This window comes from Cryptomeria japonica, chromosome 9 (assembly GCF_030272615.1).
Source record: "Cryptomeria japonica chromosome 9, Sugi_1.0, whole genome shotgun sequence".
NCBI lineage: Eukaryota > Viridiplantae > Streptophyta > Pinopsida > Cupressales > Cupressaceae > Cryptomeria > Cryptomeria japonica.
Genome location: NC_081413.1, coordinates 659,807,000 through 659,834,884, shown reverse-complemented (window position 1 = coordinate 659,834,884; position 27,885 = coordinate 659,807,000).

Below are 27,885 nucleotides of genomic sequence, written 5' to 3'. Positions count from 1 at the left end.
AAAGTGATATGACCCTTCCATTTCCTACACCGTATTTTCTAACCCACACCTCATAACCTTTACCTCACTTCCTATCATTATTACCTTCCATCTACCTTTCATATCCCCTATCTTAACCTCCTCCAGTTTCATACATCCTATCCTCAGCCTTAATCTCATACACACTTACTTTTACTTCACCTACCTAACACCATTCCATCCTTCACATCCTTAATTTATCTCCCCCCATTCACTTTCCTACCTTCCAAACCCCTAACATATCTTAACTTACTGTGTCACCATTACATCCTTCACCACTTACCTCCCTATCTTACCTCCCTATCTTATCATCTTTCACCATTTTATACCACCTTCCTAATGGTACACTTATGCTCCCTTCCAAAACACCAACAAAAAACAACACTCGATCACTACACAGTGCTCTCACTGTAATAACCCACCATATTTAACCCAACAAAATTTGACCATTTCTTTTTTTTTGTTAAATTTAATCATTTGTGTTTGATTAAATCGTATAGTCTTGGCATCCATCCATTTCGATTAGGCATTCATCCATTTAGGATGAGCATCTAAACATACGGGTTAGGCACTTGTCCATACTAGACATAAGATTTCATCTATCCAATACAGGATAGGCATCTACCCATATGAGGTAGGCATCTATCCAAATTAGGATAGGCATCTACCCATGTGGGGTAGGCATCTATCCAATCGGGATAGGAGGTGCTCTCACAAGAGACCTAGACTCATCGAGACCACTTGGGTCTTGAGCCACTCGCTAAGTACTACACTCTTCTAACAAAAGTGCACCGAGTTTGTCGTCCTTAGGAGTAATTGAATAACATAATACAAGCTTGAATTCCACCTTAGAATTTGGCTTAAAGCCTCAGGAAGTCAAGCGAATCCATACAGGATTCCTTCCGAGTATGCATTGAATTACCTTTTTCCAATTTTAATTATCTTATTTTTCAAAATAGGATTCTTACTCAATCTTTCTTTTACCAATCCTAGACCCCACCCACAAACGCCTGAGTATGAGGGACAACTCCATCCCAAGACTGCCTACATACCCGCTTCGGCACAGGATCAGGGCGTAAAGTATGTAGTTCTATTTTCTACTCTATGGTTTGATGTAAACTGATTAGTGGGTACGCAACCCTTTCTAGGGTCAATGTCCCAGACAGATTCTCTGCAGTTGCTACCCACGATGGTAGCGCTTAAGCAAAGGCTCAAGATGGCCTACTACTTGTGGCCTAAAACAACTAGATCCTAATTCTTATCATGAGCGTCACCCTTGACCAATTGCCAATCGACAATAATTCTTTGAGATTAAATAAGTTTTATAAAAGCATTTCACTCATCATACCTATAGGGGTTTACTATAGTTTAACTCAGCGAATGAAAGATCATTTTAGAATTATCTTATTAAATTATAGATCCAAGGGGGATTACCCGCCCCTTGGATTTAACTTCCAAGTGTCCCTTATTACTCCCTGATGATTTATAGGGATGATTCCACAAACATCATTGATGTAGCTTTATTAGGCATTAAGTGCAGTAGTTCAACACGACGACATTACCCGTAGGCATGACCCAGAGGCACTATATATACCGAATGCTACTAGGTTTTCATTTTCCAACTTCCTTTATTTAATTTTCTAACTTATGATAAACATCAAGCTTGAAAAATAATTATGAATTGAATGCGTATATTTAGTCATTGCAAAGCTCAATTAATTGAAATAACTACTTGATGAATGACATGGAATAAAGCCATAACTAAAATTATTTTTTTATTCAAAACTTGAATATAACTTGCATAATAACAATTAAATGTGTAATTTGCATGAATGTGGGAACACCAATAATTGAAATCAATGTAAATACATTTGAATGAAGTGAAGGTAGGGTAAGTTACATGCGAGAATATCGCTTATAAAATGACTAATCCCAAAATAGAATTTAGCTTCAAATCATTTAATTACTAAGTGGATCTTAAGAAGATCTAAGTATCATTTAATATAAATTTTTTAGAACTAATTATAAATCTAATAATTACCTAAGTTTAAAAATTTTATTAACTAAGATTTATATATATATATAAAAGAAGGAATTAAAATAAACTAAAATTTTAAACATATATGAAAAAAAAGAATTTCTTTTTAAAAGCTAACATTGCCTTTGAACTATGTTTGATTGGCATTAATAAGGGTTAATGGGAGTGGGACCCCATGGGTCCCCTCCATGCTAGTGGGGGGTACTGTTACAGTACCACTCCCTGCAGAGTATTAACTCCGTCCTCCACCTGTGAGCCGATACGCACAGGCATCGTGCAATATAAACATTAATCACTTCGCATAAATTTTATTAATACATAATGCATATATGTATATATATATATGTATGTATATATATATGTGTATGTATGTATGTATATATATATATATATATATATGTATGTATATATATATATATATTTATAGTTCATTCCAGGATATTAAATTTAATATAAAGAGAATACATAAATAGGTATGAATACATAAGAAGATATTAATGTAAGAGAGAATATCATATTAATCCCAAGGGCGAAATAAAATAGAGAAATAAAAATAACCAGAGAAGTAAATTTGCTCTAGCGATGCATAGATTATCCAGAAGTAGGTAGGTGTTTAAAATGAGAAATACAAGTTAACACAGAGGAATTATATTCTATTTCTCAACCAATATCTAGAGAGGGGGATAGAGAGTTATTTACAGGAAGATTATTTATTTTCAAATTTCAAAGAGAGAGTTTGTTCGATTGATATTCACAGAGATTCAGCTAATATTCACAGAGAAATTTATTCAACTCATTTAACTAATATTCACAGAGATTCAGCTAATATTCACAGAGAAATTTTATTCAACTCATTTAACTAATATTCATAGAGATTCAGCTAATATTCAAAGAGAAATTTTATTCAACTCATTTAACTAATATTCACAGAGGTTCAATCCAATATTCACAGAGAGATTTTATTTATTCATTCACAGAGAGGGAGATTTATTTATTTTTATATTCAATATCATCTAAGAGAAAATAGAAGAGCAAAAATCTGATTTTCTACCTTTTAAATTAGATTAAATAAGATATGCAAGAGAAATCTGCATTTGTAAAAAAAAAGAGAAGAAACTATATCACTGCATTTCTTACAGAAAACAAAAATAGATTTTTTTCGTCCCTATCTAGAAATTGAGAAATGATTTCTTCAGAATACTATATTCAACCAAAGAATCTAAAAACTATATATTTGGATAATACAAATTCCTCATATGATAAAAGGAGAGAACTTGGTTTACTAAAGCTCGAAATTGAATCCTCTAGCTATTCTTTGATCCTTCCTTGCAACTTTGAGAGAAACCTTCAACAACAACTTAAAAATTCTTGCAACGAAAATGAGACTGATGCTCTGCAAAAAGGATTAGAAAATCTATTTGATGGCAACACACACAAGAGCACAAGAAACAAACGTTAGTGTTAGCAACAAAAGATTATCCTAAACAGGCATATCAAGAGAGATATTAAGCATGAAATAGAAAGCATACAAACATAGAATAGATAAACTATACTCCTCCAAATGATAATCAAGATGCTCATAGTTGCTCCTCCCTTGTTCCTCTCCTCTCCAAGTCCCAAATGAGTGTAGCTCTCAGCTTCTAGCACTATCCATGGATGCCATATGGAGATTAAAGATCCTTGAATATGATAAGCAAATGCTATGCAAGTGTAGACAATGATGCTATGAGAAAGCTCTATGCTAATGCTAGTATAACAACAATACTCTAATGCTTCTCTCTTTTGCTTGAGGAGAAGGGTTCTATTTATAGAAGAAATGGAGAAATGAAGGGTTAAGATTGAGCAATCTTAACAAGGGTTAGGATTGAAAGATATTCAATCCATGTGAGACTTTCAATCCAATCCCATGTTGACAAGTGTCACCATGAGGAGGCTTGAGAGGAGAGATAAGGAGCATTAAATGCTTGAGGGGACATGATGGTTACCCTAGTCAAAGAAATAAATGCTTTGAACAGACACATGGGTTACATGAGGGTTAAGTTAGGGGTCAAAGTCCTTAACCATGGGTGCAAGTGGAATTAACCATTAATGGTCATGTAAGAGCCATAAGTGGTTTGGAAGACTTTAGAGGTTAATTTGTTGAACACACAAATCATTAATTGCTTTTCAAAGACTTTGGAGTCTTTGAGAAGTGACTCCAATTTGCTTAGGAATGTGACAATATTTAGGGGATGGATTAGGTTAATTAGGAAAGGTTTAGAAGAATCTAGAAGGGGTTTAGGCATGCAAGTGGAATTAACCATTAATGGTCATGTAAGAGCCATAAGTGGTTTGGAAGACTTTAGAGGTTAATTTGTTGAACACAGAAAGCATTAATTGCTTTTCAAAGACTTTGGAGTCTTTGAGAAGTGACTCCAATTTGCTTAGGAATGTGACAATATTTAGGGGATGGATTAGGTTAATTAGGAAAGGTTTAGAAGAATCTAGAAGGGGTTTAAGCATGCAAGTGGATTTTGTAGGAAAATGCAAGTGGGAGGAATTTTGGTATTTTCAATTAAAATAAAATCATTTATTTCAATTAAATGGTGTAATTTGCATTTGGATAAATATTCAAATAAAAATTAATTTATTTAAATGAGAAAAAGGAAGATAAAGCATTAAAATGCTTGAAGACTTTGAGGGAAACCATTAAAGGCTTGAAGACTTTAAGGAAAACCATTAAAGTCTTAAGAAGACTTTAAGGGAAGCCATCAAGTTTGAAGACTTTAAAGCCATCAAGTTTGAAGACTTTAAGGGAAACCATTAAAGGTTTCAAGTGGGTGAGGATAAATAGGATTTTAAATAAATAATTTATTTAAAATAGTTGTGCAACTTGCTTTTGTAGGAAAATACAAGTGGGTGGAGGATAAAGGTGATTTAAATAAATTATTTATTTAAAATAATTGTGCAACTTGCATTTGTAGGAAAATACAAGTGGGTGGAGGATAAAGGTGATTTAAATAAATTATTTATTTAAAATAATTGTGCAACTTGCATTTGTAGGAAAATGCAAGTGGGTAGAGGATAAAGGTTATTTAAATAAATGTTAATTTATTTAAATGTGAGAGGTGGGATTTTGGGGGATTTAAATAAACATTAATTTATTTAAATGTGAGAGAATATTTAATTAAATAAATATGATTTATTTATTTAATTAATGGTCTGAATTTGGTTAAGTGAATTAAATCAAATAAATTCAATAATTTATTTAATTAATAGGAGAAGAGGGTTAAGATGAATTAATTAAATATTAATTTAATTAATTATTAATTGATGGTTAAATAATCAAATAAATACTAAGTATTCATTTAATTAAGTGGACAGATTTATGTGACTACATTTGCCCCTCTTTGAGACGGTGCAGTTTATTGCGTCGTTTCGAAGAAATAAAAATAGGTGTGAAGAAATGCCCCATAAAATATAAATTTAATGGGTGGTATGCCCCCTCGAGAGATGGGCCGAATTTTTTTTTTTTTGAAAAATCGGGCACTCTCTCGAAAAAGAATGAAAAGATAGAAGAAATTAGAACTAATGATGAAAGAATGGGAGAAAATGGAGTGAATATGAAGAAACAACAAGCCAGCAAGTACCCTGAGGTCATGCAAGAGATACATAGCAGATGTAGTGTGGGGTTTGGATTGATGCTATACAATTGATCAAAATTGGTGGGACAATCTGGTGCAATCGGTTTAATTACCCCAGTCAAGTCAAAGCATGACAGTTGATGTCAGTTGGTCGCTTGGACATGATAAAGTCTGAGTAAGTGAATCAAAGTGACCTGATGTGACTTAGACAATTGATATAATTGCCTGATGAAGTCAAGGTATATGAAGCAAAATACTTGTTGAGACGTAGACAATTAATGTAATTGTCCGTTGGATTGTGTTTGATTGGTTGATCAATTGAGAGTGTGTGCGTGTGATGGATGGTTGTGGGGAATCATGGCAACCCCATTGAGACTATGTAATTATGATAAATGCCTGATGTAGTCTAGGATTACCATAATCGATTACCTGTTGAGACCCGAAGATACTTGATCAAAGTATCTGTTGATAGTCTAGGTGTGTGGGAGTCGATGTATCTATGTAGACAGAGTAACTAGCTTAATTTTGTGGATGAGTGAGGATGGGAAGCGATGAAGGGATTAGGATGATGTTGATGATCAAGATAGGGAGGGTGAGGGGGGATTTGATGTTAGATAGAAGATATGGAGGACTAGGACCGAGTCCTATGGAAGAAGATGAGTAAAATAGAGTATGCATTATTATGACTATGTATGCATGATATGCAACTATTATGAATGTATGGATGGGTGGAATGCAATGAAATGCAATATATATAGATGAGATGAGATGACGATCCATGGTGCTTTATTTTTCATCATTGAGCTTTAAAATGTTGTAAGAAAATACAAGCAACTTGACATAAAGATTCAAGATGACCAGAGTATTTCTTACATGGATTTGATATAGCAACTTAATACAAGAAACTTGATATAATGGATCAAGTTGACCTGAGTATTGCTTGCAGAATAGATAAGGATTATCTCCTTTCATGCATGACTTGGATCATCCTCCCTGATGTTAGGCTGATCATATCCTGAGACAAGTGCATACCATACTAAGAGATAAAAACCTTTATCCAATTTGGATGATGTAGGAAGGAACCAAAGGAAGAGCATTGTACCTGCAAACAAACAATATATACATAAAGAATAAAGAATATGGATCCTTGGTAATGGTTCATGCTCATATGGTAGAGGTATATGCTGTAGTCAGCAAGCCGTAATGATCTATGACTGCATTTGGCATAAGATCACGTAGCTTGGTGAACTTCCCACATAGACACCATTAGTACATGCCCCAGTACTTCATCAGAAATAATACGCAAATGATACAAAACAATGCTAAAAGATCCTGATACAGATAAATGAATGATTGTACTCACAAATCAACCAAGTATTTGATAGCTTAACATAATTTTCTTGTCAAAGAAAATGTCACTTTTTGTCTTTATTTTGGTAAGGAAGGATGCATCCTTGTTGAAGACAGTTTTGAGTGTTGATGTTGATTGTGTGGTTTGATTGGTAAATGGTCATTGTGCGAGTATTTTGTCAATGTTTGTTTTGGTATCTGCATGGATGAGTATGTACAAGGTGTTGCCATGTTTTTGTGTGATTTTTCAATGGTTTTGTTGATGTTTTTGGATTTTGAATTGTTTTGAATGTTTTTGGTATTTTTGCGAGATATTTTTGAATGTTTTTGGTATTTTGATGATTGCTTGAATGAAGAACTTAATGAATCATAAGACAATGTACAACCCACTTCCATCAATAGGTTAAAGGCATTGCCCCCAGTTTTAGACATGACTATGAAAAAGCGGGATGCTTAGACGCATGAAGTACTATCATAATTGCAGAGGAATAAAAAGCCATGGTTGATGGATGGATGGATGTATGTATGAAGTAGATGTGATCACAACAAGTCTGAAAGACAATGGAGCCATAGCCTTTACGAGTGGTGCTTGTTTGCCAGGTTTTCACCATCGTACTTACCCAAGGTGCCACCAGAGTGGTTGTTCACTGTTTGGATGCATGATTTTTCTTTACTTTTTTGAATGTTTTTGTATTTTCTTCAGGACATTTTTCTGAATGTTTTTGGTATTTTCTGGTATGTAGTGGAGCCTGATGCTCTTGTATAGCTTAGGTATAAAACAATTTGAGGTGCATGCTGTTGATTGGATCTGCAAGCGGTTCTCCTTCTGATGTAGCCAACTGATATGCCCCGGACCCGAACATAGCAGTGACAACATATGGGCCCAGCCAGTTTGATTCAAACTTGCCTTGATGTTCTTGGTTTGGTTGGTTGCGAGGATTCTCTCGTAGAACAAGATCACCTACCTCAAATGTACGAGGTCTAACTCGATTATTGTAGCTTCTGCTCATGCGCTGCTAATAGGCTTTGAGATGGTTGTATGTAGCTTATCGCTTCTCATCTAGTAACTCCAAGTCCTGAAGATGGGATACTCTGTATGCTTCATCATCTATCAGATTATGCAAGGAAACCCATAATGATGGTATCTCAACCTCAATAGGTAAGATAGCTTCTGCACCATAGACCAATGAATAAGGAGTTGCACCTGTAGGGGTTCGAATGCTAGTTCGATATGCCCATAGTGCCGGATTTAGTTGAACATGCCAGTCACGGCCGGCATCATTGACTATCTTCTTTAGGATCCTCAATATGTTTTTATTGGATGCTTCAACCTGACCATTGCCTTGTGGGTAATAGGGAGTGGAAAAGCAGTGTTGGATATGAAATTTCTCACAAAGTTTGCGGATATCCTGATTTTTGAAAGGAAGACCATTATTTGTGATGATGGACATGGGTACACCATATCGACAGATGATGTAGTAGAGGATGAATGAGGTGATCTGCTTGCCGGTGACTTGGGTAAGTGGAATAGCTTTGATCCACTTTGTGAAATATTCGGTGGCAGTAATAATGAATTTATGGCCATTGGATGAAGATGGATGGATTTTACCCACAAGGTCAAGGCCCCATTGACAAAAAGGCCATGGTGTTGTGATTGGTTGCAGTTCCTAAGCTGGTGCATGTATCAGGTCACCGTGAACTTGACATTTCTTGCATTTTCTGACAAAGTAGTAGGAATCTTTTTCCATAGATGGCCAATAGTATCCATTGCGCAGGAGTTTCTTGGCGAGTGATGGACCACTTGAATGAGTCTCGCAAATGCCTTCATGGACTTCTTCCAAAGCCTTTGTTATCTCATCTTGTTCCAAACATCAAAGGAGAGTACCATCAAGACTGCATCGGTATAGGGTTTCGGCAATAATGGTATATCGAGTAGTTTGGCGAATGAAGGTTTTAAGTTGGTTATTTGATTGGTTGGGGGGAAGGGTGTGATCACGGAGATAGGTGTAGAACTCACCGTACCATGGGGATCCAGAACCGACAAGGCGACATATCATCTCAGATTCAGGGATATCATAAGCGGGGATCCAAAGTTGTTCTACCAAGAACTCGTAGCGTGTTGAATTTTGTGGAAGATCTAGGAGAGATGTGATGGTAGCCATAGCGTCAGCAGCTCGATTCTGATCTCTTGGTATCTGCTCAAAAGTGATAGTAGTAAATGATGTCTTTAGAGTGTCCACCATTTGCTTATATGGCATGAGTTTATCATCCTTTGTCTGATATTCATTTGTTGCTTGTCGAATGACTAGTTCGGAATCGCCATATACTTGCAGTTCTTGTAATTTCCATTGTATGGCTAACCTGAGTCCTGTGATCAAGGCCTCATATTCTGCTATGTTGTTTGTGCATGGGAATGTGAGCCTGTAAGACTTCGGGATGCTATCACCTTGAGGTGTGATAAACAGAATGCCTGCCCCTGAGCCATGCCTAGTGTATGAACCATCAAAGTATAGTTTCCATGGTTGTACTTATGTGATCATGAATATCTCTTCATCTGGAAAATTGGAAATGAGAGGATGATCGCCTATGAGTGGTGCATCGGCCAACTGTTCTGCAATAACTTTCCCTTTGATAGCTTTATGGTCCACATACTCGATGTCAAATTCACTTAGAATCATCACCCATTTGGCCAAGCGGCCTATCAATGCTGCTTTGCTGAGTAAATACTTGAGTGGATCAATCTTTGCAATGAGTTGTACCTTGTGTGTTAATAGATAATGTCTCAGTTTAGTGGCTGCTAAGATTACTGCTAGGCAAGCTCGCTCAATAGGGGTGTAATTGAGTTCATAGCCTACCAGTGTGTGAGAGATGTAGTAAACAGCACACTCTTTTCCTTCTGCATTATGTTGTGCCAGTAGTACACCTAATGCTGTACTTATCGCTGAGATATATAATAACAACAGTCTTCTTAGATCTGGTGGCATCAGCAATGGTGGATTCATGAGATAGTCTTTAAGCATCTGAAATGCTTGTTGGCATTTGGCATCCCACTGAAAGAGGATGTTCTTGTGTAGCAGGTGTGTGAATGGGTGACATTTATCAGCCAATTGTGCAATGAATCTTCGGATGGATTGAAGTCATCCTTGTAATGTCCTTAGCTGACTGATATTCTTTGGAGGTGGCATGTCCATAATTTCTTTTACCTTCGCTGGGTCGACCTCAATACCTTTTCTTGAGACAATGTATCCTAGAAGCTTCCCGGAGGTTACTCCAAAGACACATTTCTTTGGGTTGAGTCGAACATTGTATTGTTCCAGTCTATCAAAGATTTTATCTAAGATGTGGAGATGCCCTTCTCTGGTGAGTGATTTTGCTAGTAAGTCATCAACATAATCTTCTATCATAGTATGCATCATGTCATGGAAGATGGTGGTCATTGCCCTTTGATAGGTTGCTCCTGCATTCTTGAGACCAAAAGGCATTACATTCCAGCAATATGTGCCCCATGGACATGTGAAGGTTGTCTTATGTTGATCTTCTAGTGCGATCTTTATCTGATTGTATCCTGAAAAGCCATCCATGAGTGAAAGCATGGCGTGTCCTGCTGTTAGATCCACTATGATGTCGATATTTGCTAAGGGGAAGTCATCCTTAGGACATGCTTTATTTAGATCTCTGAAGTTAGTACAAATGCGGATGCCCCCTTTTGGTTTGCCGATAGGCACAATATTGGAGATCCATTCTGCATAATCAATTGGCCTAATGAAACCAACATCTAGGAGTTTCTTGAGTTCTATTTTGACTAGCACTGCAATCTGGGGATGCATCTTACGAAGCTTCTGCTTGACAAGTTTGGCTCCTTCTGCTATGGTGAGGTGATGCATGACTAAATCAGGATCAAGCCCAGGCATATCTACATATGACCATGCAAAGTTGATTTGACGCTGTTGAAAGAACTCTATAAATTTAGGCTATTCCTCTGGAGTGAGAAGAGATGCCAGATGTATGAGATGAGGATTGTCAGGAGTCCCCACATTGTATTCTTTGGTTTCCTCGATGAGAATTGTTGATCGTTCCTATTGTGCACTATCAGGGAGAATGTCAAACCCTTCATCCTCAAGCGCCTCAGAGAGGTTTTCACCATTGGATATGCTCTTTCTTTTTACTTTTGTTGGATCAAATAGTGCCACAGTGTGGTTTTCACTAGATGATCCATGTTTTATTGTTATATTTTTGCAGCTGAAAGGTTTGGCATCCGCCCCGAAGTATGCTGCACTATTAAGTTCAATGGCGAATCTAGCTTTGTGATCCCCGCTTGGTAGGTTATCCCTTAATTCTAAAAAGTCAATGATGGCCTCATCGTTCTGGAAGAGGTCAAGACATGGGGAATTTGGTTGATTCCATTCGATGAGTTCAAGGTGGATAATGGGCATTACTTCATCGATTAGGTTAAGTGCATTAGATGTATCAGTGAGGGTTAAGACGTTATGGTGAAGGTCATTAATGGTACCCTCCCTGTCAGAATCAGGCGTCGGATGAGACGTAGGGTCTGTGGAAGATGTTTCTAGTTTAGGAACCCAAGTGGTCTTTATCTGTGCTTCTCCGTAAATAGGGATGTCTTTACGTGGTGGAGGTGGTGATGTGTCTTCCTCATCTGAAGTGTTAAGCTGTACATAATCAAATTCCCATTCATGCGAGTCAGTCTCTGAGTCACTTTCTAGCATCCGATTACTATACCATACTGGGATGTCTTTTGAGTTAAATACTGCAGGTGTGATTGGTTGATGTACCTTTGTAGTGATCGTTGCTGCAGGAAGATTGATGGGGATCAAGGAATCTAGTACGGGGAGTATCGGTAATATTGACTTAGTTGCTTCTGCTGGAACTACTAGTGCTATAGATGCTGCTACAGGTTCTGACACAGTTGCTGCTGCTAATGGTACTATTGATGGGATTACTGGTTCACTTGGTGGGATGATTGGTATTGGTGATAGTTGTGTTGGGGTTTTGAGCCTCGATGGGGTAGTTGGGATGGTGCTTGATGGTGCCTTGATTATAAAAGGTGTCCTCTTTGCAGTAGGTGGACAAAATGGTTTGTTGGGTTTTCCTTTGAATCTGAGCTTAGGAAAGATCTCTTTTTCAGAGCCTAGGCCTGTGTTGCCTTTGGGCTTTAATTCCAGCAGCAGAGGTTCATGTCGTCCTTGTTTGCAATATCCTAAAGCACTCTGACCATCATACCCCATTCTTTGCATAATGAGGAGGCCTTTGCCATACTGATCCATAGGAAGTTTAACTTGTGGTAGATCAATGGTGATGGGATCTTTATAGATCCATTCCACCAAGTCCTCATCTTGGGTTTCTTCTTCTTGACTCTTTCCAAGGATGAAAGGCGTCAAAGCACATGCTGGTGTGACTATGGGTTGTTGGAGTAACTGTTGTGGTTTACCATGTGTTCAAGGAGAAGTGGGCATTTTTCCCACACAAAAGAGTTTACTCAAGTTGTATTCCCTGGGACCTTCCTCTGCTATTTTCATCTTAAGCTTTTCTTGCTTGGGTATAGTGGTGTTTGAACGGGAAAGAGAGGCAGGACTTATATACGATGTCGAGGAAATGGCTTCTCTATTATTAGGAACGGTAATCTCTAGTTGATGGTTGATATTATGGCAATATGTAAAGGGATTTGCGTCACCTAGAATTGTGATCTCTACACCGTTATGTGGGAACTTGATACATTGATGGTAGGTAGATGGAACGGCTTGCATGGCATGTATCCAAGGTCTTCCTAACAATAGATTGTATGGCAGAGGAAGGTCCAAAACCTGACAAATGACGTGCTTTACCATGGGGCCCACTCAAATTGGTAGTACCACAGCTCCTTTGGATGAACGCTCCACATCGTCATAGGCTTTGATTGTGATCTTCTGACGAGGATCCACTGATTCGACTGCATATCCCAATGCTATGACCAACTACAGTGTACAAATGTTTAGGCCTGCTCCATTATCGATCAAAACTCGCTTGATCCGATGCTGGTTAATGAATCCTTCGATGTGGAGTGAGGCGTTATGCGGTTGCTGGAAGGAAGAGTTGTCACTTTCGGAAAAAGTGAGACAAGGTGATGACTTTAGACTTCCAACCATGGCTTGAAATTGGTCTGTATTCAGATTTGCAGGGACTGATGCCTCTTGGAGTGCTTGATCCAAGATAGTTTTATGAGAGGGTGATAGGCGCAGAAGCTCTAAAATGGATATAAGTGCAGGGGTTTTGTCTAATTGTTCCACAGGATTGTACTGCTTTGGGATGGAGGTGGTGCCTTGTGGAGCTGCCTTGATGATAACTTTGCCGCGATGCGTAACAACATTGCAATTTGAGTTGGGATTTTTGAAGGTTATAGTTGCAACTTGTTCATTGGCATCCTACAGTTGATTTACAGTGTAATTATACACAGCTTGTGTATAATCAGTGGTATCAGTGCCTCGTCGGGAAGTGGAAGGACCCCTTTGATCTTGTGATGGAAGTGGATTTTTGAACATCAGATGATCATTATTTGTTGTTTTTGGGTCATGTCCTTCAATTTCAATTTCTCCTCGATCAATAAGATCCTGAATGAGATCTTTCAATCGGTGACAATTACTTGTCTTATGCCCTCTTCCTTGATGGAATTCACAGTGTTCAGTATCTCTCCACCAAGCCGGTTTGACCTGAGGCTCATAGCTTGATAGTTTAGGTAGAGTGACCAAATTTTGAGAAATGAGTTGTCGCAATACTATTTCAATGGGTTCCCCTAAGGGAGTGTATGTGTGTTTCTATTTTTGCTGATGAGGTCTAGGTTCATCCTGAGATGTGATGCGACCTTGATTAGAAGGAACATTTGTGTTGTTTCGAGGCAGAGGATTTTGTCCGGCAAATTGAACCACAGGTTGTGCATTTTGTATAGTCCTGGCATCCACAACCCCATCATTGACGATATTTTTGTTTTTATTCTAGAAGTTTGGTCTATCACTGTTGAAGCGTGGATGAGGACCATCTTTTGGTTCATTAAAGATTTTGATGAGTCCTTTCTTGATGAGTGCCCTTTCACATTTCAAACCCTTGGTGATCATATCATTAAAAGAGTCTGTGTCTTTGACATCCAGGTGAAATTCCATTTCTTCGTTTAAGTTGGAAATGAATATTTCCACTAGTTCTCTTTCAAGTAACTGAAGAGAACGTCTGCTAGACATTTGGCACCATCATTGCAGGAATACTGGGAATAGTTCACCTGGTTTTTGTTTAGTGTTGCACAGATCAGCCATGGTAATGTCGTGTTCAATGTTATGAGAGTAATGAGCTAGAAACTTCTGGATGAGTTTCTCAAATGTTCCATCTCTTCATATGCTACTTCGAGACAAGCGGAATGAAATTCTCGGACATGATCGCGGGGATCCCCCTTTCCTCTATATTTTTCAAATTTGGGTGTTTTGAATCCTCGTGGAAATGGTGGCATGTAAAGATTCCTATCAAAAGGATAGGGACAGATGTCATTGAGTGAGAATTGGTTAGTCTTGACACCACTATGAAGCTGTTGGGCGAGATTCTCGACTTGTTGCCGCAACCTCTCGATTTCATTTGGAGGAGGAGGTGGTGGGTTACCTCAAGGAATGTTATATCTGATGGGATCTGTACCTCTTTCCTCTTCATGGCGACTTTGTCTTTCTGATGCTTGTCTTAATTGGGCAAGATCAAAGTCAGAGGGGAGTTTTGCTCCTTCTTTAGAGAGTCTTAAGAAGTGAGCATCCGCATTGCTCCTGAGTATTTCGTCAAAAAGTCTGTTAAAGAGAGGGTTATGCTGAGCCCTTTCTATTGTTGCAGGAGTGGGAGTACTTGGGTTTTCGTCATCTGCATTTCCTCCAAGTGCTTCTTGAAATTCATTGAGATTTTCCTCTTCTTCTTCTTCCCTTTCTATTTCTCGTTGCCTAGACTGTGATCGGGTTTGAGGCATTTTTCTTGCAAGCTTTTGTTGAAGTTGATTGAAGATGATGATGAGTTGTTTGATGAAATGAAAGATTGATGGTTGGTGATTTGTGTTGCATGTAGATCTCTAGCACTTTTAAGGTAGATGTAACCGAAATTCCTTCTTTGAATTGCTTTCTTGTTTTGATAAGGTTGGATGTGATAAGGTGTAGAGAAATCTGAGATGTGTTACAAATTTAACTACCTAGTAATTAGAGGATTCACTCATGAACTAGTTTTAACCTGCGTAGATGTGTCTCTTAGGATGAGCTTATCCTAGATGTAGAAACAATCTAAAAAGTGATGTGATGCGTTTGATTCAAGCAATATCTAAAAAGAGAACTTGGAGCAAGAACCTCTTAATGTTTTGAGAGTTGGAATGGATTGATGATGAAGTGATGATGTATGAGTGAGATAATGGATGAAATGTTTTCAACTTCAATAAAAACTTTGTGTTACAAATGGGACAAACTCTACCTCTTCCCTTTCGGGTGTTGGTGGTATTTCTTGAGCTGTGTTGTATGTGATACAGATGTTTGGGAAGAAGTTGGGATTAATCTTTCCTCCTTGGTTTTTGTGATAACTTAGAGCTCTATATTGCATAAAAGCTCTGCGGTTCAATGATTTGGAATCAAATTCATTTGTTTTTCCTTGAAGGTAGAGACGCATGTGATGCAGAAAGACTCAATGTGAGACAAAGATTTGTCTATTTATATAGAAGAATTTCCTCCTTTTTATCAAAGCCTTTGAGCTCAATGGTCTTCTTTTCAAGTTGATATTCTGATGACGCTTCTTCTTTCGCAAGATGTGAAGAATGGTCATAAAATTTGACTTTTTGTTGTTTGTACCTTGTTTTTGATGTTTTTGGTTGTTTTGACAGATGTTTGGTTGGATGAATACTTTGTTTTTGGGAAGTGATTTTCTGATTTTTCTTTGACAAGAAAATAAAGCAAGCACACAAACACAAGAATGTTGCCTAAAAGGCACAAATGAGTATGGGTCTAGATCAACCCAATCTTTGGACTTGTATATGACCCTTCCTTTAGATGTATTTTAAGGTGTATTTCCAAAGCCTGAAGTCGGCTCAATTTGTACTTGGTCTTTGAAATGAACACACTTCAAACACTTTTTATCCCTAAGGTCAAATGGCCAGTTGTGATAAATTTAGCTCACATCTTGATATTTCTTCGACTTTGGTACTACATACCTTATGAATCCCATCGTGGTAGGTAAGGATGTGATATACTAAGTCTTGCATGAGCATAACAAATAGATGATACCTATGATGGGGGAGTCACCACTTTTATCAAGCCATAAGTGACTTTTCAAAAAGCTATGTTTCTACTCAAGGAAATATGTATGGTGAGTATCTTGGGAGCAAAACCATCTATGCTCTTGCACTAAATTATATCGCAAATATCCTCAATCAATAGAACAAGTGGGCTACTACTTAAAGGCGTTTAGTCATGTTCGATGTTTTTGGACATAAGTTCATTCTGCAGTGACTCACTTAAGAGCCTTGTAACTGGTGGTGGGGCCCATTTGTCCTTTCGGCCAGTTACACTATAGGAACAACTATACCCAAGGCTACAACTTTCGCTCTCACCTGATTTCTATAGTGGCTCAAAGGATTTACCGCTCGAGGTCATTCCCAAGAGTATCAATCCCTTGGCAGGCCTCTCTTAAAAAGATAAAATTTTGAGTGTTACTAACACTTTTCTCTTGTACCTAGGACCACGAAAGCCAAGGGAGAGGATAGTGTGTGTTAGAGGTAGGACCACTCGACTGACTTTTTGCACAAGTGTGCCAAGTACGAAAGACACTTGTTCTCTTTAATCCACCATTACAAATGTGATCTAACTATTTGGAGATGTTGCTCCAACAGCCATGGTGTTCTTTTTAACTTCAAAGGCAATGTGTTTTGTAACCTAGAATTCGGAAATCCTGGTCAACTTAATGAAAAACACGTTTGCTTGAAGTAAAATTTGTTTTTCCAAAAATCAAAACAAGTGGATTGTTCTTTTTATTTGCCCAAAAATTGAAGTGTGGCTTGTGATTTTTAAGTTTGATGTAAGAAAGAAAATTTGTTTTGTTGATTTTAAGCACCAAAACAAAATGTATCCCTAACTTGCAATGAAAGCAAAATTTTGAAGTTTGTTATTTTGTTTACTTTGCAATAAAGAAAGATGAATTTTCTTTTTAAGCACCAAAAACAAGTTTGAGGTTCATTTTATGCACTCTAAAATAAAATGTGAGGTTTATTTTAACTTGTGCAAGAAGGAAAAAAGGATTCTTTTTAACCAACTTTTGTTGAAAGAAAGTAAAAAAGAAACTTTTAAAGCATTTAAACTAACTCCTTCCCCTGCACAAAAAGATTAGAACCTGCATAAAAGACAATTAGTTAGAAAATCCGCATGTTTTGGTGGGCTTCTACAAACCTAATTTTTTTTTTTTTGGTTACAAGGTGATTTGTACAACGTTCTGTTACAATAGCGGTAGTCTGCGTTTGAACAGAGGCGCTATTTAAAACAAACGCACTAAAAGAAAGGGAAAGACAGAGAAGGGAAAAGTGCTGAAACAAGGTGAATAGCACCAAAACAATGTCAAACACGCCAAAACAGTGTCAAAAGCGCAACCTGTGTGACATTTTCAACATTCAAACATGTTATTGGTTAAAAAAAAAAGTTGATCTTTTTGGTGTTTGGATTCACGTCGGGTTCACCAAATGATGCTCTGCAAAAAGGATTAGAAAATCTGTTTGATGGCAACACACACAAGAGCACAAGAAACATACATTAGTGTTAGCAACAAAAGATTATCCTAAACAGGCATATCAAGAGAGATATTAAGCATGAAATAGAAAGCATACAAACATAGAATAGATAAACTATACTCCTCCAAATGCTAATCAAGATGCTCATAGTTGCTCCTCCCTTGTTCCTCTCCTCTCCAAGTCCCAAATGAGTCTAGCTCTCAGCTTTTAGCACTATCCATGCATGCCATATGGGGATTCAAAATGGTTGAATATGATAAGCAAATGCTATGCAAGTGTAGACAATGATGCTATGAGAAAGCTCTATGCTAATGCCAGTATAACAACAATACTCTAATGCTTCTCTCTTTTGCTTGAGGAAAAGGGTTCTATTTATAGAAGAAATGGGGAAATGAAGGGTTAAGATTGAACAATCTTAACAAGGGTTAGGATTGAAAGATATTCAATCCATGTGGGACTTTCAATCCAATCCCATGTTGACAAGTGTCACCATGAGGAGGCTTGAGAGGAGAGATAAGGAGCATTAAATGCTTGAGGGGACATGATGGCTACCCTAGTCAAAGAAATAAATGCTTTGAAGAGACACATGGGTTACATGAGGGTTAAGTTAGGGGTCAAAGTCCTTAACCATGGGTGCAAGTGGAATTAACCATTAATGGTCATGTAAGAGCCATAAGTGGTTTGGAAGACTTTAGAGGTTAATTTGTTGAACACACAAATCATTAATTGCTTTTCAAAGACTTTGGAGTCTTTGAGAAGTGACTCCAATTTGCTTAGGAATGTGACAATATTTAGGGGATTGATTAGGTTAATTAGGAAAGGTTTAGAAGAATCTAGAAGGGGTTTAGGCATGCAAGTGGAATTAACCATTAATGGTCATGTAAGAGCCATAAGTGGTTTGGAAGACTTTAGAGGTTAATTTGTTGAACACAGAAAGCATTAATTGCTTTTCAAAGACTTTGGAGTCTTTGAGAAGTGACTCCAATTTGCTTAGGAATGTGACAATATTTAGGGGATGGATTAGGTTAATTAGGAAAGGTTTAGAAGAATCTAGAAGGGGTTTAAGCATGCAAGTGGATTTTGTAGGAAAATGCAAGTGGGAGGAATTTTGGTATTTTCAATTAAAATAAAATCATTTATTTCAATTAAATGGTGTAATTCGCATTTGGATAAATATTCAAATAAATATTAATTTATTTAAATGAGAAAAAGGAAGATAAAGCATTAAAATGCTTGAAGACTTTGAGGGAAACCATTAAAGGCTTGAAGACTTTAAGGAAAACCATTAAAGTCTTAAGAAGACTTTAAGGGAAGCCATTAAGTTTGAAGACTTTAAAGCCATCAAGTTTGAAGACTTTAAAGCCATCAAGTTTGAAGACTTTAAAGCCATCAAGTTTGAAGACTTTAAGGGAAACCATTAAAGGTTTCAAGTGGGTGAGGATAAATAAGATTTTAAATAAATAATTTATTTAAAATAGTTGTGCAACTTGCTTTTGTATGAAAATACAAGTGGGTGGAGGATAAAGGTGATTTAAATAAATTATTTATTTAAAATAATTGTGCAACTTGCATTTGTAGGAAAATGCAAGTGGGTGGAGGATAAAGGTGATTTAAATAAATTATTTATTTAAAATAATTGTGCAACTTGCTTTTGTAGGAAAATGCAAGTGGGTAGAGGATAAAGGTGATTTAAATAAATGTTAATTTATTTAAATGTGAGAGGTGGGATTTTGGGGGATTTAAATAAATATTAATTTATTTAAATGTGAGAGAATATTTAATTAAATAAATATGATTTATTTATTTAATTAATGGTCTGAATTTGGTTAAGTGAATTAAATCAAATAAATTTAATAATTTATTTAATTAATAGGAGAAGATGGTTAAGATGAATTAATTAAATATTAATTTAATTAATTATTAATTGATGGTTAAATAATCAAATAAATACTAAGTATTCATTTAATTAAGTGGACAGATTTATGTGACTACAGAGACTAACATAGAGAATCCTACTTCTAAACTTGGGAAATTTTTTTCAAAACATAACCAACTCCCTCCTTTGAAACTTGCATATAATTTTATAAGAGAATTCCCTCCATTCCACTATTTGGAAAATTTAATTAAAAGGGAGATTATTTCCCAATTTTGGACTTCATGCAAATTGATTAGACTTAGTGGAGGAGTTACATGCAAGGTGGTGGAGAATCCTCTAGAAGCTTCTTATTCTTCCTACAACATGTGCCATAATTGGATGTGGATAATAAATAAATAAAAATAATGTATATTTTCCATGTGTGTGTGTGTGTGTATTATTATTTTATCCATTTATAGTATTTGTACCTGTACTGGTGCCTGAATGGGTACCTATCTCGGTACATGCCTAGGTCCCTGTGCCTGCCCCTGTACCTATCCCTGTACCTGTACTGGTTCCTAAACGGGTACCTGTCTCGGTACATGCCTAGGTCCCTGTGCCTATACTGGCACCTGTCCCTGTACCTGTCCTTGTCTATGTCCCTGTGCTCTAGGACACTGTGCTGCTGGTACCTACAGGGGCACGCCACCGCGACCCCTCACCACCTGGGCCTATCCCTCCTGTCCACCCTCTCTTCGAGGTGCCACCCTCCTCTCCCCAACTACTCCCCTCCACCTTCGTCAGCCTCGGCCTCCATCACCCCCACCATCCTCATCATCATCACCTCCTCCATCGCCCTCCAGTAACTCTCCTGGATCTGTCAACCGTGGGAACGGATGCTCTGCCCAATATGCGGAATACTCTGCATCCATCCCAACGTCCTCGATCTCTGGCCACATATCCCAAGGTAGGGGCACCATCTCGGCCAGCTATGTGACTGCCTGATCATATGACAATAAAGGCCCGAACTGTGCCTGATCCCTAACTGTACGGGCATACATACCCGAGCCTCGTGGCATCCTATGGATCCTGCCATACTGCCTGCATACTCTATCCACCAGCTGCCTCTCCAGTATATAGGGCATCCGCCCAATCAAATACCTGCTCTAGAAGGTGTATGGCAACTCCACTGCATCATCCTCCCACTCCTCGCATCCTAGATACAGCCTCCAGATGACGATGTCAATGTCATCTATCACTCGCCGCCAATGCTCTAACCTGCCAATCCGAGGCTGTGAAGTGATCATGTTGTACAGATGAACAAAACTCCATCCATGACCTCTCCCTCTAAAGTGTATCGGCCACGTGATAGGCAGATGCTCGTATGCCCAAACCTGCAGTAGTGTCACTCCACAACCCAGTCCCACTGATCCATGGTAGACAAACTGGTGAAGCTCATAATATAGGTGGGCCAAAACACATGGACCCCACGCATATCTGGTGTGCTGCATCACCAATATCTCTAGTGCTCCTCCCCAGCCCACTGCCAACCCTCGTGTCACTCTGTCCGGACATAGGAACCCACTGATAGCTCCTCCAATCACAGCTGTCAAAGCTAACCCTGTCACAGTCATGGTATCCCATGCCACATGTCCTGCTCTCATCTCTAGGCCGGGATCCTGAAACACCCATCTCAAGGCCTCTCTATCTCTGTCGCGATCATATGGAATCAGCTCTCCATCGATCGGTATATGTAGAATCCTATAAACATCCTCAAGGGTGACTGTCATCTCACCCATCGGCAAATGAAATGTGCATGTCTCTGAATGCCATCTCTTGGCCAGCACAGTCAGCAAACCCATGTTTGCCTGAAACTCAGGCACATACAATACGTGTCTCAAACCCATCTCCTCGATGGCAGCTCTATCCTGAAAAAGACAACTCCGGTCGTAACCTCTGTGTGGACGGGAATCTCTCCCGTGACTCTAGCATAGGCAAATACTCCTGCAGTCAAGCAAATCAATCATGTCAGTCATGGTGGCATTCACTGTTCATCACAAAATGCTACTCGCTATCTAAATGCATATGGTCATCTATCTCAGTGACACTCACTGTTCATCATAAAGTGTTGCTATCTATCCTAGTAGTGCTCCCTGTTCATCACAAAGTACTATGTGTGTGACATTCCCTGTTCATCACAAAGTGTTACTCACATTTTGCACTCCCTGTTCATCACAAAGTGCTGCTCATACTTTGGGTACTCCCTGTTCATCACAAAGTACTCTATCTTGGTGCTCCCTGTTCATCACAAAGTGCCTTGATCTATCCTAGTCTTCCTAGAGGACCTGCTTGAGTGTATCCTCTCAGCAGCTTATCCAATCAACAGCGTATGTTCATCACAGAACTGTCGATTTGACCTAGAAGACCAAAACCTTGCATTTTCAGACATAAACGCGTTTCTAACTCACAAACGTGCCTATCAACTGCACAAGCATGCCTAAACAACACAGGCGCGCCTGTTTGACATAAACGTGCCTAAATTGTTCACACATGTGACTTTGCAACACAAATGCCCCTGAAAGACGTGGACGCGCCCACATTCGACACAAACATGGTTCCAGACACAGATGTGCCTGGCACCGACACAGACGCACCTGTCCGACACAGACGTGCCTGGCACCGACGCAGACACGATTTCATGTTTTTGCACTTTTTTTGTACACTATTCCTAGGTGCATTTATTGCTCTATTGGACATGCATTAATGACAAAAGCAAATGCGTCAAAGTACGAGGAGGTTTGGTGGTACTTACCGGCTCTCCTGCCTCTGTTGGTCTCTGAAATCGGCGAACGCGGTCGAATTTGTGTACGAAAGCCATCGCTGTTGACTGCTACTGCTCTTTTTCTCGCTCTGCACTGTGATCTCGTGAGGGTGTAGATGACAATGAGGATGTCTTTTGCCCGTGGTCTATCTTATAGCCTATCCTAGCCTTAGCCTTCATTTCCTGAGTCAGTCTTCTTCATCCCGTGACTCTGTCACTTTATCCTGTCAATCCATTCTATCTTGTCTTTCTTATCGAGAGATTGTCTGCAATCTTTTCAGACATTTTCATCCAATCTCTTGAGGGGGCATATCATTCCCATTCTGGGGCAACTCTGTATCAGTTCATCTTATCTTCTTTGAAACAACGTGACAAGTCGCATTGTCTCAAAGAGGGGCAAAATGTAGACACCTAAAATTGTCCAGTCTAATTAAATAAATATTTTATTTATTTAATTATCTAAGCCTAATTCTTCTATTAATTAAATAAATCTTTATTTATTTAATTAATTCATTTATCCTCTTCTAGCCTTATTTCTCATTTAAATAAATATATTTATTTATTTAAATTATCCTTTTCCTAAATTAAATAAATATTTTATTTATTTAATTATCCTACTTCTTCTATTAATTGAATAAATCTTTATTTATTTAATTAATTCATTATCTTTTTCTACACATGACACATTTCATTCATCTCTTAATTCCTACACTACCTACCTCTTTCATTATTTTATTATTTCTTTTACCTACCCTCTAATCATAGCCGACCTCCTTTTACACCTCTCAATCTTATCCCTCCATTTCATATAGTGTCTTCTATATAAGGAGATGCTTCCTTCATTATCAAACCCTAATCATTCTATGCATTCTAATCAAGCATTCTAATGACCTAATCGACAATTTGGAGGACTTGACTACACTACTATCCTACTTGCAACCACATTCCATTCTTTGTTGAGCTCTTGTGCATATAAAAATCTGAGAGCAAATATATCAAGCAAGATCAATGGAGATAGGAAGAATGGAGATCAAAACCCTATTGGACATGTGATGGTATAATCTTTGTGATTTTGTTTTATTTGCATTGTCTTAGGTAATCTTCATATGATATGGTGGATCTTTGTTGATTGTTAGGCTAGGGTTTTGTGGTTGGATTCATTTAGCCTTTCAATATGGTTATTATTGTTATCCATTTTCACCATACACAATATTCATTCAATCATTTAAATAGCTTATCCAAAAATATAATAGAGTTGTATTTTAAATCCAAAAGTGATAAAGGAGGGTTCTGACATCCTCCCCCCCTTAATTTGTGCATCGTCATGATGCACTTATTGAATGCATCCAAAAGAGTTTATAGTTCATGATTGAAACAAAAAAGGAGACAACTGCTGCATCTCCTTATTATCTTCGCACGTGGCATTCTTTTCATCATACTGGTCCCATTGCACTTTACACTGATCAACCTCTCTGTTGTGCAATCGACACTGGTGCCTCTCCAAGATTTTGAATGGCTCTATCATTATTCCACCCATTTCTTGGACCTGTAAAGCATCCCAATTCAAAATATGTTTCTCATCAGGTACATACTTCTTCAGAAGGGATACATGGAAGACATCATGGATTCTGCTCAATTGGGGAGGTAAGGCCAACTAGTATGCAACTGGATTAATCCTTCCCAATATTTCAAAGGGTCCAACATAACAAGGTGCAAGCTTAATTTTTTTTCCAAATCTTATGGAACTCTTGTGTGGCCTAACTCAAACTCCCTTGGTGTCCTGTTTTTGTCTGCATAACTTTTCTACCTATATGAGGCTTCCTTCAATCTTTAGCTAATTTCCTTAGTTTTCCTGTCCATCTCCTTCAACATATCTAGTCCAACAATTACTCTATCTTCAAGACTATCCCAACTCAAAGGTGTTCGACATGGTCTACCATACAATGCTTCGAAAGGTGCCATTCCCAAAGATGTTTGATATGTATTATTGTAAGCAAATTCTACTAGAGGTAGGTATTCTTCCCATTTCCTCTATTGGTCCATGCAATACATGCAAAGTAGGTCTTCCATAATCTAATTTGTCCTTTCTATTTGGCCATCAGTTTCAAGATGGTATGCGGAAATTTAGTTGAGTTCCTAGAGCTGATTGAAGAGTGGTCCAAAACCTTGAAGTGAATCTAGCATCTCTATCTGATATGATTTTCTCTGGTATACTGTGCAACCTAACTATTTCCTTAACAAAGCGCCTAGCCATGGTAGGTGCATCATCCGTCAGATTCCCTGGTATAAAGTGTGCCACCTTAGCGAGTTTGTCAATTACCACCATTATTGCATCATGCCTAGAAGGTGACATGGGTAACCCTTGCACAAAATCCATGCCAATGACTTGCCACTTAAGTTGAGGTACATCGTGCAATTGTAACAATCCAACTAGATGTCTATGTTCAGCCTTTACTCTTTGACACTCAAAACATTTAGCCACATACTTGACAATGTCATTCTTCATCCCCTACCAAAAGTATAACTTCTTTAGATCTGCATAAAGTTTGTTAACTCTTGGGTGCCCTGAATAAGGGGCATTGTTAGCCTCTGATAAGACTACTTCCCTTAAGTTCCTTGAATTAGGAATATAGATTTTGTTATTGTATCTGAGCAACCCATCTTCATCTAATGTATACCCTTCAATCTTAGGATCGGTTGGATCTTATTCTAAAGTTAATTTGACTTGCTCATACCATGGGTCATGTCCTTATTCATCCATTACTTGCCTTTTGAAAGAATTTTTGAATGTTGCTATAGTCATCAAGTGTCTCCTCCTACTTAAGGCATCTGCCACCCTATTTTCCTTCCCCTTAATATATTCAATTTCAAAATCATATTCACTTAGAAACTCTAACCACCTTCTCTGTCTGGAATTTAAGTGGGGTTAGGTAAAGATGTACTTTAGTCCTTGGTTATCTGACTTTAACTCAAAGGGCTTCCCTAGTAAGAAGTGTCTCCATTTTTGTAGGGCATGCACAATCCCTACCAACTCTAAGTCATGGGGTGCATAATTGATGTCATGACTCTTTAGCTTTTTGGATTCGTAAGCTACTACCCCTTCATCTTGGACAAGTACTCCTAAACCTTCAATAGAAGCATCAGTTATGACTGTGAAGTATCCATTTAGATCTGGTACCTTTAGAATGGGTGTTGAAGTTAGTTTCCCTTTCAAAATTTGGAATGCCTTATCACTTTGTTCTGTCCACACAAACCTTTTACCCTTCCTTTGTAATGAGGTGATGGGGTTTTCTATCTTAGAGAATCCTTCCACAAACCTCCTATAGTAACATGCTAGCCCCATAAAGCTTCTTACCTCTGAAATGTTTTTAGGGATTGGCCATTCTACTATTGCTTTTATTTTATCTGGATCAACTACTATTCCTTCCTTTGATATTATATGCCGAAGGTAGTGAATCTTTTCCTCAAAGAAGGCACATTTTGACAATTTTCCATATAATTTATGTTCTCTCAACCTTTGCAAAACAATTTGTAGGTGCACTAAATGTTCCTCCTCATTCCTAGAGTAAATCAATATGTCATCCAGAAATACCAAAACAAATTTATCCAAGCAGTCATGGAGTACACTATTCATTAGGTTCATAAATGCAGCTAGGGTGTTGGTTACACCAAAAAGAACTACTGTGTATTCATAATGCCCATATCTAGTCCTGAAAATTGTTTTCAGAATGTCTTCCTCCTTAATTTTGAGTTGATGGTACCTTGACTGGAGGTCTATCTTTGAGAAAACTGCTGCTCCTTTCATTTGGTCAAAAAGATCCTCTATGTGAGGTAAGGGATACCTATTCTTTATGGTGACTCTGTTCAACATCCTATAGTCAATGCATAGCCTCAAGGTTCCATCCTTCTTCTTAACAAACAAAACTGGCACTCCCCATGGTGATACACTTGGCCTTATTAATCCCTTAGCTAAGAGTTCCTCTAATTTCATTTTGATCTCTTGTAATTTAGTTGTGTTCATTCAGTAAGGTGCCCTTGATACTGGTTCAGCTCCTGGTAGTACATCAATAGAAAATTCAAACTTCCTTTTAGGGGGTAAGCCAGGTAATTCTTCTGGAAAAACATCCTTGAATTCTTTTACAAAGGGGGTATTTTCAAAGGTTGGTGTATTTTCCTCTTTTCCTTCATCAATTTCAACCATATAAATTAAGCCTCCTCTTTTCCTTTCCTTCTTTAATTGCATGGCTGAGATGGTTTCTATATTAATGGGTTGAAACTTTCCTTGGATTTTGACCTTTTTCCCCCCATCATCCAAACATTCAACAACTCTGTTATAGCAATCTAATTAGCTTGATGATCTGTTAACCAACTCATTCCAATAATTACATCATATAATCCTAGGGGTGCCACATAGAGATCTACCCTTGTTTCAAACTCAGGAAATTTTACCCTTGCCCTTGGCAAACACTTAGTTACTTCCCTAGTTGCCTTATCCCCATATTGAACCATCCATGATGACTCCATTTGATTAACTTTTAATGCATATTTTCTTACTAATTCAGGTGAGATGAAACATTCAAATGATCCAGTGTCAATTAGAATTGAAATTGGTTGTTCAAATAGTGTACCTATAGTTTCCACGGGAACATTTTGGTATCTTCCTCTTCGGTTCCTAACTGCTACATGAATCCTTTGTTGGGGCCCTTGTTGGGGTTGATTGGCCCTAATATGTCCTTACATCCTAGGGCACTCTCTAGAAAAATGGTTTTCCCCACACATAAAGCATCCACCTGGAGGACCTCTCCTACCTTGATTCCTAGGGGGATCATTCCTTGTTTCATTGGCCCTGGGTGGATAAGTTATCATGTTCTGCTCATCATTCCTATTATAGTTGCCTCTATTATTATTGCCCCTGTTATTATTATTATTATTATTTCCATTCCTCTGATATTAATTAGGAGGTGGCCTTCTTTCGGAAGAATTGTTCCTTTGACCTTTGTTGAAATTAGTGTTCCCATTGAATTGTTGCTTCCTTTTAAATGAGTGGTTCCCATTATAGTTGCGCCCTGCTACTGTTTGAATCTTCCTCTCTTGCCTTAGGGACTTTTCAAGTACTTCATTCATGTTTTTGGGTCCATGCATGTCAACCTCTGCCCCTATGTTGGTATTTAGCCCCAAAATAAACTTCCTTGCTTGGCCTTCTTCATCTTTCTGGTACATAGGTACATATTTAAGCAACTTGGCAAACTTATCCCAATATTGTTGAACGGATAGGGGCCCTTGACGTAGATTATGGAATTCTGTCACCTTCTCATCAAAGAACAATTGAGGGAGCCACCTATCTCAGAAGTGGTGAACAAATTGATCCCATGTGACCATATCCCTGCTATATCCATTTTGTTCCTTGGTGTTGGT